The sequence below is a fragment of the Filicampus tigris genome, chromosome 7 (assembly GCF_054856515.1).
Source record: "Filicampus tigris isolate MCC_2025a chromosome 7, RoL_Ftig_1.0, whole genome shotgun sequence".
In the NCBI taxonomy this organism is placed as follows: domain Eukaryota; kingdom Metazoa; phylum Chordata; class Actinopteri; order Syngnathiformes; family Syngnathidae; genus Filicampus; species Filicampus tigris.
Window position 1 is genome coordinate 24,296,157 of NC_141223.1, and position 19,282 is coordinate 24,315,438.

Consider the following 19,282-nt stretch of genomic DNA (forward strand, 5'->3'; position numbering starts at 1 on the left):
ATCATGCTGTATAATGGGAGTCAATGGGACAAAAAATGGCAAAATACGTCCTGCGTAGTTAAAACAATGAAACCAGCTAACTCATGCAGGACTCATTTTAAAAATGACAGCATGGTGCCATTTTGAACTTCGGCATGTTCTGACCATCTGGGTGAAAGTTCAGCTCCCTCGTGTTATTTTTTTTATGCTTTGGCTTTGATGTAAAATTCTTTGCTCTGAAATATCCAAGAAATGGTCAAATACCGCAGGAGGGTTAAACCGGTGGAAGAGTGAGGCATCATCCAGTGTGAATGTGTGCGTATGTGTCGACACGTGTCTCGCAGATGAGCCGTGACTGAAGAAGCTGTGTGTGCGAAAGAGGTTGTCCTTGGTGAGTAGGACAACTCATACTTACCTGGCAGGGGAGATACCATGATCAAGAAGGTGGTTCACCCAGGGTGAGGCTCAGCCATTGCACTCTGGCTGTGCTGACCTCTGCGAATTCCCCAAATGTGGGACTCTCGACTGCACAATTTCTGGTAGTGGGGGACTGCGTTCGCGCTATCCCCTGATAACTTTGTCAAAATCAATACACCTGTCAATTTCTTCTTCTTCTTCTTCATGATGCGCATCGTAGGATACATCTGTCAGATAGTAATTGTGGCATAACCATTTCGTCAAACGGACCCTCAGGCCCCGCCGGATGCCCATTTTTTGGGCCGTAGGGTGGTTGGTGTCGGCTGACAAATTTTTAAAAAATAGCTGGACTAAGCAAGTGGCTTTTAGTCAGGCCCACTAATCGGCCCTCATGGGTGCGACGTGCTCGCGGGGCGGCGGAATTTAATCTCAGCCTACTCGGTGAAAGGCTTCTTTTTAGGCTTCTTTCTACTCCCGCGTCGACGCGAGCGACAACTGATGTTATAGGGATTGTGGTATTGCCCCTCAGCACCCCCCGCCTCCTCTTGTAATAGTATGCCCCAGTTGTAGGTGGGAGGCGCGGGTTACGTGATGTGAAAATAAGGAAACACAAACACGCTTGAACGCACGTTGTTGTTGCACGTCTCTTCTTACACAAACAAATGCCACATTGATTAACATGACTAACGCATTGTGAAATACGCCATAGCCAAGCAGCTGTGTATAGTGGTTTGCTGGAATGCTTTTATTTTGAAGGAGGGGACGTGTGGAAGATAAATAAGTAACTTGACTACGACTTCTGGCTGCTGTTTGACCCAAATAATTATACGATAAATCGAGCCCGGGGCTCGCAATGCAAGTAAGCACACGCACGTTGGCTAAGTACTACTGGCGAGATTGAAGCGTGTCCACAGCGGGTTCAAATTGTAAATTAGTCAGCTAATGATCTTTAAAAAGCCTCTGCCGTTAGAGCATTTCTCCCGCGGAGATGTCAATTGTGGATGCTTTGTTTTTTGGTCGGAGGGCGGAACGGGGCCGACAATGTTTATGAATATGGCCGAGGGGTCGCGGCCGTAAGGGTACCCAAGTCAAGGGTGGAGGGTCGCGGCCGGACAGACAAAAAATGGTCTAATGCCCAGCTCTGGTAAACTCTCAATACGCATTTGTGGATGCTCAATAGGCATTTGTGACTGTGTTTACGGATATGATTTTTTTGACACATTTGTGGATTGAAATGCGCATTTGTAAATGGTTTTGCTTCAATAATGACCCCATAGATTGGCCAGTACCATTCAAACCCGAGCATCGACAATTCTGGTTGGCTAATACGTCTATCACTCAAACACCAAAGGGGAGGAAAAAAATACATTTTTGAATATAAAATGACACTTTCTTGCGATTGGATTATTGCGCCAGGTCAAACCTCGACGTCGATTAAATTTCGATTTATCGTGCAGCCCTAAACTTATCATTGGGTTCAGCGCAAGCAAAATTAGTGTCCACCAGACATGTCCACGACACGTGTATTGCTGCTTTGCTATTGGACACTTTGGGCCACATAACCCAAAGTACCCAGCAATTGCTCAGCTTTCGTTTCATTTGCAGGCGGGCAAAAACAACATAGTTGCACTAGTCATTACCTAAAATGCGTGTAGTTGTTGTTTGGGCTGTAAATGTGTTTGTTATGGCTATTTGACGTTTGTCACCGTCACTGTAGCTCATCCGGTCAGGAATGAAGTGGACCCCTGTGCCGATATGTAGTTATCGCTTCTCGGCCTTTTGGCTAAGATCAAGTGTAGTATCTGTTCTTATCAGTTTAATATCTGATACGTCTCCTATCTGGGGACTATATATTAAATTGATTTTTGGAACTGGGAGATGGAAAAGGGGCTTGCTCCGTCCACTCCATGCATCGACCTGGTATTGCAGTATCTCCAGGAATGGTGCACCCCCTCTGCTGGTTAACAACAAGCATTAAACTTGGTCTGACATTTCACGGTGATGTTTCAGTCTTTGCATCCAATACTCATGATTACAAATGCCCCATGTCGCAGTATCCTAAGAAGTGAAGGCAAGACTTCTGATGTTGAAAGTTTGCGATATCATTTCAGAAGGATATAGTTTAGTATTTTATTTTAATCTTTTTCCCTTTCAAGATAGAAAAACAATTAAAAGAATACAAAGTCATAGTTTTATCAAGAAAGACCTTTGTTTCCCACCATAAGAAAACATTGTCTTGCTCTGCCCACGCTACTCCAAAAAGAGCTAAAGTAAACAAGGATATTTGTCATACTTCAAATTTTATTAAAATGCTGTTACACCACTCGATGTCAGCAGTGTAAAGAATAAGAATAAGAATAAGAATGCCTTTATTGATCCCACAGTGGGGAAATTTTCATTGTTACAGTAGCAAAGATATAGGTCACACAGGGGCGGCGGCATAATGTGGCCATTAATGTATAACATTGACGGCAAACATTTAGAATCAAACCTATGTAGATATACGCAGTAACATGTGTATATACACATGTGTATACACACCAACCTACATCTACATAAAAAATATGAGGAACACTCATTTCGGCCTGTACATAGTACAGAGGAAAAAATACTCTAAGTGACAGTGCTGCAGTGCTGTAGTGAAATGTAAGGAACAGCATTGGATAAAAATAAAACTAGACTAACAGTAGTGGGGAATGTTGAGTATTGCACGGTATTACAGTAGTGGGGAATATTGGGTATTGCACGATACGAGCTCAGGTGCAGGACTGCACAATTGCACTAATGACCGCCAGTTTGTAGAGACTACACAATGTTCTTGTTAAAGAGTCTGACAGCAGCAGGCAAGAAGGAACGGCGGAATCTCTCCTTTGCACAGCGAGGGTGTAACAGTCTGTCACTGAAGGTGCTGTGAAGTGCTGTTAGGGTGCCCTGGAGGGGGTGGTCCGGGTTGCCCAGCATTGATGACAGCTTGGCCAACATCCTCCTGTCCCCCACCGAGTCCACAGAGTCCAGGGAGCAGCCCAGGACAGAGCCGGCCCTCTTGACCAGTTTGTCCAGCCGCTTCTTGTCCCGGGCCGAGACGCCGCCTGCCCAGGTGACCACTCCCTGGAAGATGACCGATGCAACCACCGAGTCATAAAAGTTCCTGAGGAGTGTCCCCTGAACCCCAAAAGACCTCAGTCTCCTGAGGAGGAAGAGTCTGCTCTGACTCTTCCTATAGAGGGCGTCTGTGTTGTCGCACCAGTCCAGTTTATTGTTCAGATGAACACCCAGGTACTTGTAAGTTGAGACTCTCTCAACATCTGTTCCCCGGATGTTCACTGGTGCAGGTGAAGAGTGCTGGCGCCTACCGAAATCCACCACCATTTCTTTGGATTTCCCCGCATTGATCAGGAGGCGGTTCTGCTGGCACCAGTCCACAAAACCCTGAGTAAGTTCTCTGTACTCCCGATCATCTCCGCCTGTGATGAGGCCGACAATCGCAGAGTCGTCAGAGAACTTCTGCAGGTGACAGGTAGGGGTGTTGTAGTTGAAGTCCGAGGTGTAGAGGGTGAACAGGAAGGGAGCCAAGACAGTTCCCTGTGGGGCCCCCGTGCTGCAGAGGAGCACGTCAGACACACAGTCCTGTGTCCTCACATACTGTGGCCGGTTTGTGAGGTAGTCCTGGATCCATGTGGTGAGGTGGTGCGCCACCCCCGCCCGCTCCAGCTTGTCTCCCAGTAGGGTGGGCTGGATGGTGTTGAAAGCACTGGAGAAATCAAAGAACATGATCCTCACAGTGCTCCCCGCCTTCTCCAGGTGGGAGAGTGAAGTGTGGAGGAGGTAGATGATGGCATCATCCACACTGATGCCAGGCTGGTATGCGAACTGGAGTGGGTCCATTGAGGAGCTCACCAGGGGGCGCAGGTGGACAAGGACCAGTCTCTCCAGGGTCTTCATCAGGTGAGACGTCAGCGCCACCGGTCTGAAGCTGTTGAGCTCCTTCGGGTGGGGGGTCTTTGGCACCGGGACCAGGCAGGATGTTTTCCATAGCTGGGGGACCCTGCCCAGCTTCAGGCTCAGGTTGAACATGTGCTGGACAATTCCACACAGCTGGTCTGCGCAGGATTTGAGGAGCTGGGGGCTGATGCCATCTGGACCCGCTGCCTTCCTCGCCTTCATCTTCTTCAGCTGGTTCCTCACCTGAGATGTTGTGAAGGCCAAGGCTGGACAGGAGGGAGTGGTGGCTATCTGGTGTAGCTGGGAGCTGGAGACTGTGGAGAAAAGAGGGGAGGGGGTGACACGCCCAGCAGGAGGAGTAGGTGGAGACTGCAGCAGGAGAGACGGAGTGGAGGCAGGCATCTGATCGAACCTATTGAAAAAGAGATTTAGCTCATTTGTCCACTGCAGGTCCCCCCCAGTCCGGGTCTTGGGTTGTCCGTGGCCTGACATGGTCTTCAGGCCCCTCCAGACTCCCCTGGCGTTATTCTGCAGCAGCTGCTCCTCCATCCTCTTCCTGTAGGACCTTTTCCCCTCTCTGATCCTCCTCCTCAGCTGGCGCTGCACAGTCCTCCGCTCCTCTATGTTGCCTGACGCAAAAGCCCTCCTGTTCTCCTTCAGGAGAGCTTTTATGTCTGGTGTGATCCAGGGTTTGTTGTTGGAGAAACACCTTACTGTCCTGGTGGGTATGGTGTTCTCCATGCAGAAATTTATATAGTCTGTAACAGTGTCCGTTAGACTACTAATGTCTTCCCCGTGAGCATCGCTGAAAACTTCCCACACAGTTGTGCTGAAGCAGTCCTTTAAGGCCTCCTCGGCCTCTCCAGACCATCTCTGAACCGTGCGGGTCACAGCTGGCTGCCTGCGGACCAGAGGTTTGTACACAGACTGGAGAGCCACCAGGTTGTGATCAGCTTTGCCCAGCGGGGGGAGGGGCAGTGATGTGTATGCCTCCTTGGTGTTGGCATAGAAAAGGTCCAGTGTTTTATTGTCTCTGGTGTGGCAGGTAAAATTATGTTCCTGACCACACAAAGAAACAGGAAGTGAAGCATGGGGGCTGGGACAATTCCCGCTTTGAATTCTTGGTAGAAGTGAAGCAAGGCATGATGGGAATGTTTTTGCAGATTCATTTTACCTCATTCCTAATGGTTTAGGTAATGTACTGACTGAACGATACTATTCAACCCTTCTGCCTCTTGCGGTATTTTGACCAAAAAATGGACACAATCTTTTCTGAATATTTTCTCACTTTCAAAATGTTCAGTGGCACCAGACAAATCCATACATATATAGTTTCTATCCATCTATCTATCTATCTCTCTCTTTATCTATCTCTCTCTCTCTATCTTCCATACATATATAGTTTCTATCCATCTATCTATCTATCTCTTTATCTCTCTCTCTCTATCGATCTATCTATCCATCTATCTATCTATCTCTTTATCTCTCTATCTATCTATCTATCTCTTTATCTCTCTATCTATCTATCTATCTATCTATCCATCCATCCATCCATTATCTGTACCGCTTATCCTCACAAGGGTCGCGGGGCGTGCTGGAGCCTATCCCAGCTGTCTTTGGGCAGTAGGCGGGGGACACCCTGAACTGGTTGCCAGCCAATCGCAGGGCACACAGAGACAAACAACCGCACTCACAATCACACCTAGGGGCAATTTAGAGTATCCAATCAACTTACCATGCATGTTTTTGGAATGTGGGAGGAAACCGGAGTGCCCGGAGAAAACCCACGCAGGCACGGGGAGAACATGCAAACTCCACACAGGGAGGCCGGAGCCGGGATCGAACCCACGACCTCTGAACTGTGAGGCGGACGTGCTAACCAGTCGACCACCGTGCCGCCTATCTATCTATCCATCCTATCTATCTATCCATCCTATCTGATCACAACAAACTCTGACAACTAGTCCAGGTGGTCAACAGTCTCTTTGCCGTGGTTGTAGTTGATATAATTAAAAAAATATTTTTGGCTTTCTTTTTCTTCAAAATTCCCTGAACCATTCAGTCAACAAGTGCGTTTTGTTAAAGTTCTCACTGCACGTCTTCACGTCTGCAGGCGCAGGCTGTGAGCCTCGGCTGGATTGGGCAGCGTCTTCGGAGTCCACCGTCGTCACAACGGTCGGCCGCCCCCGACAGCGGAGCTCCTCCCCGACGTTCGGCAGCAGTTGCACTCGCTCACTCGCCGGCGGAGAACCTCCAGTAACCGCGGCAACGTTGGCCAGAACATTTTATTATTTAACTAATTCGGGGGCTCAACTCATTAATAACCAATTGTTTGTCATTAATAGTCAATTGTTAATAAATTCTAATGTTCATTTGGTTCCCTCTCGCTCTCTCTACACATCATTTGAATTTGGTACAAATAATGAAGTAGTTAAGACATCCGCCAAACCCCTAAAGTGAAATTCCTCTAAGCTCCAGCACAACCGCACGTATTCCTTTGCACACGTGCACGGCTGGCGCGTGTGAACGTATGTGCGTGTACTTACACACGTCTGAAAAGGCACAGCAAAAGGCAAAGCAAAATTTAGCAAATGGCAGCCAATGTCACCCCGGAAGCAGAAACGCTACTGGGATGACCCCAGCATAATCAGAAGGTTCTTATCTTGGCGCCACCTGGAGGATTAGGGCTGTTCACACTCTCAACACTAATTTTATACTTTGGCTGCGTAGTGCACTCGTCACACAATAGTTTCATTCGGTAATCATTGAAAAATGCACGAAAACACATCAGGTTTACAATGCATCAAAAATCATGATTTAGAATGGGACTCATAAACTCTCACTGCACAGTATAAGTCTGTGGGCTGATGTAAGCAGACACACGTACACAGCCTGAAAGTCTTGAGTGCGCGTGAACGTCCGTGCATGTGCACGTGCACGCACGCACATGCACGCGCATACATTCATATCCACACATGAACATTTGGTAAGTACTCTTACTTCACTAAAATACTCTTTGTCATAACTGTCCCATTCATCTCACAAACACACACGCACACACGCACACACACGCTCACGCGCGCACGCACGCACGCATGCACATACGTTTCTTGTCAATCACAATACAGCTTTTTATGCATGGAGCGCCACTCCCACAGCGCATACATCAGCGAAAGCAATGAGATTTGCATACAGCATTTTCATTTTCCAATATGAGCGCGCGTTTTCACTTGCACACGCGCGCACGGCTGAGGCACGTGTACGTGAGTGTATATTCCTGTATGTGCACGCACGCACACACACAACAAATCGACTCACGCAAACTCATGCCACAAGCACATACGTCATCTCGAAGCAAAATCATTAGTTGTCCTTTAGCGCCACATGGTGGATTAAGGCTGTTAACACTCTAAACTCCAATTTTCGATTTTCACGGTTTAGTAGACCCGTCACACAATGTACTCATCGGGTATTCATTGAAAATGCACGAAAACACACCAGGTTTACAGTAAGTCCAAAATCATGCTGTATAATGGGAGTCAATGGGACAAAAAATGGCAAAATACGTCCTGCGTAGTTAAAACAATGAAACCAGCTAACTCATGCAGGACTCATTTTAAAAATGACAGCATGGTGCCATTTTGAACTTCGGCATGTTCTGACCATCTGGGTGAAAGTTCAGCTCCCTCGTGTTATTTTTTTTATGCTTTGGCTTTGATGTAAAATTCTTTGATCTGAAATATCCAAGAAATGGTCAAATACCGCAGGAGGGTCAAACCGGTGGAAGAGTGAGGCATCATCCAGTGTGAATGTGTGCGTATGTGTCGACACGTGTCTCGCAGATGAGCCGTGACTGAAGAAGCTGTGTGTGCGAAAGAGGTTGTCCTTGGTGAGTAGGACAACTCATACTTACCTGGCAGGGGAGATACCATGATCAAGAAGGTGGTTCACCCAGGGTGAGGCTCAGCCATTGCACTCTGGCTGTGCTGACCTCTGCGAATTCCCCAAATGTGGGAATCTCGACTGCACAATTTCTGGTAGTGGGGGACTGCGTTCGCGCTATCCCCTGATAACTTTGTCAAAATCAACACACCTGTCAATTTCTTCTTCTTCTTCTTCTTCTTCTTCATGATGCGCATCGTAGGATACATCTGTCAGATAGTAATTGTGGCATAACCATTTTGTCAAACGGACCCTCAGGCCCTGCCGGATGCCCATTTTTTGGGCCGGGGGGTGGTTGGTGTCGGCTGACAAATTTTTTAAAAATAGTTGGACTAAGCAAGTGGCTTTTAGTCAGGCCCACTAATCGGCCCTCATGGGTGCGACGTGCTCGCGGGGCGGCGGAATTTAATCTCAGCCTACTCGGTGAAAGGCTTCTTTTTAGGCTTCTTTCTACTCCCGCGTCGACGCGAGCGACAACTGATGTTATAGGGATTGTGGTATTGCCCCTCAGCACCCCCCGCCTCCTCTTGTAATAGTATGCCCCAGTTGTAGGTGGGAGGCGCGGGTTACGTGATGTGAAAATAAGGAAACACAAACACGCTTGAACGCACGTTGTTGTTGCACGTCTCTTCTTACACAAACAAATGCCACATTGATTAACATGACTAACGCATTGTGAAATACGCCATAGCCAAGCAGCTGTGTATAGTGGTTTGCTGGAATGCTTTTATTTTGAAGGAGGGGACGTGTGGAAGATAAATAAGTAACTTGACTACGACTTCTGGCTGCTGTTTGACCCAAATAATTATACGATAAATCGAGCCCGGGGCTCGCAATGCAAGTAAGCACACGCACGTTGGCTAAGTACTACTGGCGAGATTGAAGCGTGTCCACAGCGGGTTCAAATTGTAAATTAGTCAGCTAATGATCTTTAAAAAGCCTCTGCCGTTAGAGCATTTCTCCCGCGGAGATGTCAATTGTGGATGCTTTGTTTTTTGGTCGGAGGGCGGAACGGGGCCGACAATGTTTATGAATATGGCCGAGGGGTCGCGGCCGTAAGGGTACCCAAGTCAAGGGTGGAGGGTCGCGGCCGGACAGACAAAAAATGGTCTAATGCCCAGCTCTGGTAAACTCTCAATACGCATTTGTGGATGCTCAATAGGCATTTGTGACTGTGTTTACGGATATGATTTTTTTGACACATTTGTGGATTGAAATGCGCATTTGTAAATGGTTTTGCTTCAATAATGACCCCATAGATTGGCCAGTACCATTCAAACCCGAGCATCGACAATTCTGGTTGGCTAATACGTCTATCACTCAAACACCAAAGGGGAGGAAAAAAATACATTTTTGAATATAAAATGACACTTTCTTGCGATTGGATTATTGCGCCAGGTCAAACCTCGACGTCGATTAAATTTCGATTTATCGTGCAGCCCTAAACTTATCATTGGGTTCAGCGCAAGCAAAATTAGTGTCCACCAGACATGTCCACGACACGTGTATTGCTGCTTTGCTATTGGACACTTTGGGCCACATAACCCAAAGTACCCAGCAATTGCTCAGCTTTCGTTTCATTTGCAGGCGGGCAAAAACAACATAGTTGCACTAGTCATTACCTAAAATGCGTGTAGTTGTTGTTTGGGCTGTAAATGTGTTTGTTATGGCTATTTGACGTTTGTCACCGTCACTGTAGCTCATCCGGTCAGGAATGAAGTGGACCCCTGTGCCGATATGTAGTTATCGCTTCTCGGCCTTTTGGCTAAGATCAAGTGTAGTATCTGTTCTTATCAGTTTAATATCTGATACGTCTCCTATCTGGGGACTATATATTAAATTGATTTTTGGAACTGGGAGATGGAAAAGGGGCTTGCTCCGTCCACTCCATGCATCGACCTGGTATTGCAGTATCTCCAGGAATGGTGCACCCCCTCTGCTGGTTAACAACAAGCATTAAACTTGGTCTGACATTTCACGGTGATGTTTCAGTCTTTGCATCCAATACTCATGATTACAAATGCCCCATGTCGCAGTATCCTAAGAAGTGAAGGCAAGACTTCTGATGTTGAAAGTTTGCGATATCATTTCAGAAGGATATAGTTTAGTATTTTATTTTAATCTTTTTCCCTTTCAAGATAGAAAAACAATTAAAAGAATACAAAGTCATAGTTTTATCAAGAAAGACCTTTGTTTCCCACCATAAGAAAACATTGTCTTGCTCTGCCCACGCTACTCCAAAAAGAGCTAAAGTAAACAAGGATATTTGTCATACTTCAAATTTTATTAAAATGCTGTTACACCACTCGATGTCAGCAGTGTAAAGAATAAGAATAAGAATAAGAATGCCTTTATTGATCCCACAGTGGGGAAATTTTCATTGTTACAGTAGCAAAGATATAGGTCACACAGGGGCGGCGGCATAATGTGGCCATTAATGTATAACATTGACGGCAAACATTTAGAATCAAACCTATGTAGATATACGCAGTAACATGTGTATATACACATGTGTATACACACCAACCTACATCTACATAAAAAATATGAGGAACACTCATTTCGGCCTGTACATAGTACAGAGGAAAAAATACTCTAAGTGACAGTGCTGCAGTGCTGTAGTGAAATGTAAGGAACAGCATTGGATAAAAATAAAACTAGACTAACAGTAGTGGGGAATGTTGAGTATTGCACGGTATTACAGTAGTGGGGAATATTGGGTATTGCACGATACGAGCTCAGGTGCAGGACTGCACAATTGCACTAATGACCGCCAGTTTGTAGAGACTACACAATGTTCTTGTTAAAGAGTCTGACAGCAGCAGGCAAGAAGGAACGGCGGAATCTCTCCTTTGCACAGCGAGGGTGTAACAGTCTGTCACTGAAGGTGCTGTGAAGTGCTGTTAGGGTGCCCTGGAGGGGGTGGTCCGGGTTGCCCAGCATTGATGACAGCTTGGCCAACATCCTCCTGTCCCCCACCGAGTCCACAGAGTCCAGGGAGCAGCCCAGGACAGAGCCGGCCCTCTTGACCAGTTTGTCCAGCCGCTTCTTGTCCCGGGCCGAGACGCCGCCTGCCCAGGTGACCACTCCCTGGAAGATGACCGATGCAACCACCGAGTCATAAAAGTTCCTGAGGAGTGTCCCCTGAACCCCAAAAGACCTCAGTCTCCTGAGGAGGAAGAGTCTGCTCTGACTCTTCCTATAGAGGGCGTCTGTGTTGTCGCACCAGTCCAGTTTATTGTTCAGATGAACACCCAGGTACTTGTAAGTTGAGACTCTCTCAACATCTGTTCCCCGGATGTTCACTGGTGCAGGTGAAGAGTGCTGGCGCCTACCGAAATCCACCACCATTTCTTTGGATTTCCCCGCATTGATCAGGAGGCGGTTCTGCTGGCACCAGTCCACAAAACCCTGAGTAAGTTCTCTGTACTCCCGATCATCTCCGCCTGTGATGAGGCCGACAATCGCAGAGTCGTCAGAGAACTTCTGCAGGTGACAGGTAGGGGTGTTGTAGTTGAAGTCCGAGGTGTAGAGGGTGAACAGGAAGGGAGCCAAGACAGTTCCCTGTGGGGCCCCCGTGCTGCAGAGGAGCACGTCAGACACACAGTCCTGTGTCCTCACATACTGTGGCCGGTTTGTGAGGTAGTCCTGGATCCATGTGGTGAGGTGGTGCGCCACCCCCGCCCGCTCCAGCTTGTCTCCCAGTAGGGTGGGCTGGATGGTGTTGAAAGCACTGGAGAAATCAAAGAACATGATCCTCACAGTGCTCCCCGCCTTCTCCAGGTGGGAGAGTGAAGTGTGGAGGAGGTAGATGATGGCATCATCCACACTGATGCCAGGCTGGTATGCGAACTGGAGTGGGTCCATTGAGGAGCTCACCAGGGGGCGCAGGTGGACAAGGACCAGTCTCTCCAGGGTCTTCATCAGGTGAGACGTCAGCGCCACCGGTCTGAAGCTGTTGAGCTCCTTCGGGTGGGGGGTCTTTGGCACCGGGACCAGGCAGGATGTTTTCCATAGCTGGGGGACCCTGCCCAGCTTCAGGCTCAGGTTGAACATGTGCTGGACAATTCCACACAGCTGGTCTGCGCAGGATTTGAGGAGCTGGGGGCTGATGCCATCTGGACCCGCTGCCTTCCTCGCCTTCATCTTCTTCAGCTGGTTCCTCACCTGAGATGTTGTGAAGGCCAAGGCTGGACAGGAGGGAGTGGTGGCTATCTGGTGTAGCTGGGAGCTGGAGACTGTGGAGAAAAGAGGGGAGGGGGTGACACGCCCAGCAGGAGGAGTAGGTGGAGACTGCAGCAGGAGAGACGGAGTGGAGGCAGGCATCTGATCGAACCTATTGAAAAAGAGATTTAGCTCATTTGTCCACTGCAGGTCCCCCCCAGTCCGGGTCTTGGGTTGTCCGTGGCCTGACATGGTCTTCAGGCCCCTCCAGACTCCCCTGGCGTTATTCTGCAGCAGCTGCTCCTCCATCCTCTTCCTGTAGGACCTTTTCCCCTCTCTGATCCTCCTCCTCAGCTGGCGCTGCACAGTCCTCCGCTCCTCTATGTTGCCTGACGCAAAAGCCCTCCTCTTCTCCTTCAGGAGAGCTTTTATGTCTGGTGTGATCCAGGGTTTGTTGTTGGAGAAACACCTTACTGTCCTGGTGGGTATGGTGTTCTCCATGCAGAAATTTATATAGTCTGTAACAGTGTCCGTTAGACTACTAATGTCTTCCCCGTGAGCATCGCTGAAAACTTCCCACACAGTTGTGCTGAAGCAGTCCTTTAAGGCCTCCTCGGCCTCTCCAGACCATCTCTGAACCGTGCGGGTCACAGCTGGCTGCCTGCGGACCAGAGGTTTGTACACAGACTGGAGAGCCACCAGGTTGTGATCAGCTTTGCCCAGCGGGGGGAGGGGCAGTGATGTGTATGCCTCCTTGGTGTTGGCATAGAAAAGGTCCAGTGTTTTATTGTCTCTGGTGTGGCAGGTAAAATTATGTTCCTGACCACACAAAGAAACAGGAAGTGAAGCATGGGGGCTGGGACAATTCCCGCTTTGAATTCTTGGTAGAAGTGAAGCAAGGCATGATGGGAATGTTTTTGCAGATTCATTTTACCTCATTCCTAATGGTTTAGGTAATGTACTGACTGAACGATACTATTCAACCCTTCTGCCTCTTGCGGTATTTTGACCAAAAAATGGACACAATCTTTTCTGAATATTTTCTCACTTTCAAAATGTTCAGTGGCACCAGACAAATCCATACATATATAGTTTCTATCCATCTATCTATCTATCTCTCTCTTTATCTATCTCTCTCTCTCTATCTTCCATACATATATAGTTTCTATCCATCTATCTATCTATCTCTTTATCTCTCTCTCTCTATCGATCTATCGATCTATCTATCTATCTATCTATCTATCGATCTATCTATCTATCTATCTATCTATCTATCTATCTATCTATCTATCTATCTATCCATCTATCTATCTATCTCTTTATCTCTCTCTCTCTATCGATCTATCGATCTATCGATCTATCTATCTATCTATCTATCTATCTATCTATCTATCTATCTATCTATCTATCTATCTATCTATCCATCCTATCTATCTATCCATCCTATCTGATCACAACAAACTCTGACAACTAGTCCAGGTGGTCAACAGTCTCTTTGCCGTGGTTGTAGTTGATATAATTAAAAAAATATTTTTGGCTTTCTTTTCCTTCAAAATTCCCTGAACCATTCAGTCAACAAGTGCGTTTTGTTAAAGTTCTCACTGCACGTCTTCACGTCTGCAGGCGCAGGCTGTGAGCCTCGGCTGGATTGGGCAGCGTCTTCGGAGTCCACCGTCGTCACAACGGTCGGCCGCCCCCGACAGCGGAGCTCCTCCCCGACGTTCGGCAGCAGTTGCACTCGCTCACTCGCCGGCGGAGAACCTCCAGTAACCGCGGCAACGTTGGCCAGAACATTTTATTATTTAACTAATTCGGGGGCTCAACTCATTAATAACCAATTGTTTGTCATTAATAGTCAATTGTTAATAAATTCTAATGTTCATTTGGTTCCCTCTCGCTCTCTCTACACATCATTTGAATTTGGTACAAATAATCAATCAATCAATCACATTTTATTTATATAGCACTTTTCATACATAAAAATGCAACTCAAAGTGCTTTAAAACATTCAAAGCAAAACATAGAATTATCTTCAATCAAAAGAAAAGATAAATTATTTAAAAGTTGTTGAAAGCCAAACTAAAAAGGTGTGTCTTGAGCTTCCTCTTAAAAATATCAACAGTCTCTGCAGACCTGACATCCTCTGGCAGGCTATTCCAAAGGTGAGGACCAAAATGGCTGAATGCAGCCTCGCCATGCATTTTGGTCCTCACCCTTGGAATAAATAAAAGGCCGGCGCCAGAGGACCTCAGGATCCGCGAGGGCTGGTATGATAAAAGCAAATCAGATAAATAAGATGGCCCAAGACCATTAACACATTTATAAACTAATAAAAGTACTTTAAAATCGATCCTGAAACACACAGGGAGCCAATGCAGCAATTTCAAAACTGGCGTAATGTGCTCCCGCCCTCTGGTTCTCGTCAGCACCCGAGCGGCTGAATTCTGCAGTAGTTGCAGTGGTGAAATGCTCTTTTTCGGGAGGCCAGAGAGCAGGGCATTACAGTAATCTAAACGACAGGAAATAAAGGCATGCATCAGCACTTCCGTGTTAGCCTGAGAGAGAAACGGGCGGACTCTGGCGATATTCTTAAGGTGATAAAAACCAATCTTGGTTACATTTTTAATATGAGGAATAAAACTGAGCTCAGAGTCAAAAATGACGCCAAGGTTCTTCACACAGTGTGAGGGATTAAAAATGTGTAGTTTTGGTAAAAGCTTCTCTCTCTGACCTTCGGGACCGATAACTAAGACCTCAGTCTTGTCCTCATTGAGCTGTAGGAAATTATCTGCCATCCATGACTTGATATCTAAAATGCAATTTAAAAGGGTATCAATGGGTCCTGTGTCATCAGGAGACACGGCAATATACAGCTGCGTGTCATCAGCATAGCTGTGAAAGCTGATGCCGTGTCCCCTGATGACATCCCCGAGGGGAAGCATATAAAGATTAAAAAGTAAGGGGCCTAAAATCGAACCTTGAGGAACCCCACATTTAATTTCATGAGTTTTAGAGGAACAAGTATCCATACTTACAAAGAAATATCGGTCTGTGAGATAGGAATAAAACCAGTCAAAAACAGTACCAGAGATGCCCACTAGATTTTTAAGTCTATTTAATAAAATTTGGTGATCTACTGTATCAAAAGCAGCGCTTAGATCCAGTAGCACCAAGACTGTGAGTTTTCTCACGTCTGCAGTGCACCTAATATCATTTAAGATCCTTAAAAGAGCAGTCTCCGTACTGTGGTTCATCCTAAAACCAGATTGATATTTCTCCAAAATATTATTTGTATTTAAAAAATGATTCAACTGGATGAAAACCAGTTTTTCTAAAATCTTACTTAAAAACGGTAAGTTGGATACGGGTCTGTAGTTATTAAAAACGCTCGGGTCAGAACCGCTCTTCTTCAGAAGGGGCTTCACCACCGCCGTTTTAAAGGCAGCTGGGAAGACGCCTGTCTGAAGAGAGCAATTGACTATATTTAAAATTTGTTCTTCAAAAAATCCATAAAATGTCTTAAAAAGAAATGTGGGAATTGGATCCAAAAGGCAGGTTGTTGGGTTTACCTGGGAGAAAACTCGAACAAGTGTCCTTGCATCAACCAGGGCAAAACTTTCCAGTGTTTCCTCATGTAAATATGATTGTCCGGGTTTATTAAAACTTGTGTTTTGACGGGCTAAAAGACTGGATCTTATGTCATCGATTTTACTTCTGAAGTGGTCTGCAAAGTCCTCACAGAGAGCATCTGTTGGTCTCTGTGGGGACTTATTAAAATCAGAACTAGTTAAAAGTTCAAAGGTGGAGAAGAGAACCCTGGGGTTGTTTTTATTGACTGTAATGAGGTTTGAGAAATAGGAAGATCTTGCCAGTTTTACTGTTTTATTGTAAGATTTCAGTGTAAGTGTAAATAATGAAGTAGTTAAGACATCCGCCAAACCCCTAAAGTGAAATTCCTCTAAGCTCCAGCACAACCGCACGTATTCCTTTGCACACGTGCACGGCTGGCGCGTGTGAACGTATGTGCGTGTACTTACACACGTCTGAAAAGGCACAGCAAAAGGCAAAGCAAAATTTAGCAAATGGCAGCCAATGTCACCCCGGAAGCAGAAACGCTACTGGGATGACCCCAGCATAATCAGAAGGTTCTTATCTTGGCGCCACCTGGAGGATTAGGGCTGTTCACACTCTCAACACTAATTTTATACTTTGGCTGCGTAGTGCACTCGTCACACAATAGTTTCATTCGGTAATCATTGAAAAATGCACGAAAACACATCAGGTTTACAATGCATCAAAAATCATGATTTAGAATGGGACTCATAAACTCTCACTGCACAGTATAAGTCTGTGGGCTGATGTAAGCAGACACACGTACACAGCCTGAAAGTCTTGAGTGCGCGTGAACGTCCGTGCATGTGCACGTGCACGCACGCACATGCACGCGCATACATTCATATCCACACATGAACATTTGGTAAGTACTCTTACTTCACTAAAATACTCTTTGTCATAACTGTCCCATTCATCTCACAAACACACACGCACACACGCACACACACGCTCACGCGCTCGCGCACGCACGCATGCACATACGTTTCTTGTCAATCACAATACAGCTTTTTATGCATGGAGCGCCACTCCCACAGCGCATACATCAGCGAAAGCAATGAGATTTGCATACAGCATTTTCATTTTCCAATATGAGCGCGCGTTTTCACTTGCACACGCGCGCACGGCTGAGGCACGTGTACGTGAGTGTATATTCCTGTATGTGCACGCACGCACACACACAACAAATCGACTCACGCAAACTCATGCCACAAGCACATACGTCATCTCGAAGCAAAATCATTAGTTGTCCTTTAGCGCCACATGGTGGATTATGGCTGTTAACACTCTAAACTCCAATTTTCGATTTTCACGGTTTAGTAGACCCGTCACACAATGTACTCATCGGGTATTCATTGAAAATGCACGAAAACACACCAGGTTTACAGTAAGTCCAAAATCATGCTGTATAATGGGAGTCAATGGGACAAAAAATGGCAAAATACGTCCTGCGTAGTTAAAACAATGAAACCAGCTAACTCATGCAGGACTCATTTTAAAAATGACAGCATGGTGCCATTTTGAACTTCGGCATGTTCTGACCATCTGGGTGAAAGTTCAGCTCCCTCGTGTTATTTTTTTTATGCTTTGGCTTTGATGTAAAATTCTTTGATCTGAAATATCCAAGAAATGGTCAAATACCGCAGGAGGGTTAAACCGGTGGAAGAGTGAGGCATCATCCAGTGTGAATGTGTGCGTATGTGTCGACACGTGTCTCGCAGATGAGCCGTGACTGAAGAAGCTGTGTGTGCGAAAGAGGTTGTCCTTGGTGAGTAGGACAACTCATACTTACCTGGCAGGGGAGATACCATGATCAAGAAGGTGGTTCACCCAGGGTGAGGCTCAGCCATTGCACTCTGGCTGTGCTGACCTCTGCGAATTCCCCAAATGTGGGAATCTCGACTGCACAATTTCTGGTAGTGGGGGACTGCGTTCGCGCTATCCCCTGATAACTTTGTCAAAATCAACACACCTGTCAATTTCTTCTTCTTCTTCTTCATGATGCGCATCGTAGGATACATCTGTCACATAGTAATTGTGGCATAACCATTTTGTCAAACGGACCCTCAGGCCCCGCCGGATGCCCATTTTTTGGGCCGGGGGGTGGTTGGTGTCGGCTGACAAATTTTTAAAAAATAGCTGGACTAAGCAAGTGGCTTTTAGTCGGGCCCACTAATCGGCCCTCATGGGTGTGACGTGCTCGCGGGGCGGCGGAATTTAATCTCAGCCTACTCGGTGAAAGGCTTCTTTTTAGGCTTCTTTCTACTCCCGCGTCGACGCGAGCGACAACTGATGTTATAGGGATTGTGGTATTGCCCCTCAGCACCCCCCGCCTCCTCTTGTAATAGTATGCCCCAGTTGTAGGTGGGAGGCGCGGGTTACGTGATGTGAAAATAAGGAAACACAAACACGCTTGAACGCACGTTGTTGTTGCACGTCTCTTCTTACACAAACAAATGCCACATTGATTAACATGACTAACGCATTGTGAAATACGCCATAGCCAAGCAGCTGTGTATAGTGGTTTGCTGGAATGCTTTTATTTTGAAGGAGGGGACGTGTGTAAGATAAATAAGTAACTTGACTACGACTTCTGGCTGCTGTTTGACCCAAATAATTATACGATAAATCGAGCCCGGGGCTCGCAATGCAAGTAAGCACACGCACGTTGGCTAAGTACTACTGGCGAGATTGAAGCGTGTCCACAGCGGGTTCAAATTGTAAATTAGTCAGCTAATGATCTTTAAAAAGCCTCTGCCGTTAGAGCATTTCTCCCGCGGAGATGTCAATTGTGGATGCTTTGTTTTTTGGTCGCAGGGCGGAACGGGGCCGACAATGTTTATGAATATGGCCGAGGGGTCGCGGCCGTAAGGGTACCCAAGTCAAGGGTGGAGGGTCGCGGCCGGACAGACAAAAAATGGTCTAATGCCCAGCTCTGGTAAACTCTCAATACGCATTTGTGGATGCTCAATAGGCATTTGTGACTGTGTTTACGGATATGATTTTTTTGACACATTTGTGGATTGAAATGCGCATTTGTAAATGGTTTTGCTTCAATAATGACCCCATAGATTGGCCAGTACCATTCAAACCCGAGCATCGACAATTCTGGTTGGCTAATACGTCTATCACTCAAACACCAAAGGGGAGGAAAAAAATACATTTTTGAATATAAAATGACACTTTCTTGCGATTGGATTATTGCGCCAGGTCAAACCTCGACGTC

General features: G+C 46.4%; 5 non-coding genes across 5 annotated transcripts; all 5 read left to right on the top strand.

The window, feature by feature from the left end:
• The first annotated feature begins 386 nt into the window (after positions 1 to 386).
• Positions 387 to 550, top strand: LOC147145320 (U1 spliceosomal RNA). The gene has a single exon (XR_015087690.1). It is a non-coding gene; the product is annotated as a U1 spliceosomal RNA (small nuclear RNA).
• A 1,609-nt stretch (positions 551 to 2,159) lies between these two features.
• Positions 2,160 to 2,350, top strand: LOC147145321 (U2 spliceosomal RNA). The gene has a single exon (XR_015087611.1). It is a non-coding gene; the product is annotated as a U2 spliceosomal RNA (small nuclear RNA).
• Positions 2,351 to 8,243: 5,893 nt separating this feature from the next.
• On the top strand, positions 8,244 to 8,407 carry LOC147145322 (U1 spliceosomal RNA). The gene has a single exon (XR_015087652.1). It is a non-coding gene; the product is annotated as a U1 spliceosomal RNA (small nuclear RNA).
• A 1,618-nt stretch (positions 8,408 to 10,025) lies between these two features.
• On the top strand, positions 10,026 to 10,216 carry LOC147145323 (U2 spliceosomal RNA). The gene has a single exon (XR_015087613.1). It is a non-coding gene; the product is annotated as a U2 spliceosomal RNA (small nuclear RNA).
• A 7,624-nt stretch (positions 10,217 to 17,840) lies between these two features.
• Positions 17,841 to 18,004, top strand: LOC147145324 (U1 spliceosomal RNA). The gene has a single exon (XR_015087658.1). It is a non-coding gene; the product is annotated as a U1 spliceosomal RNA (small nuclear RNA).
• Positions 18,005 to 19,282: the final 1,278 nt, after the last annotated feature.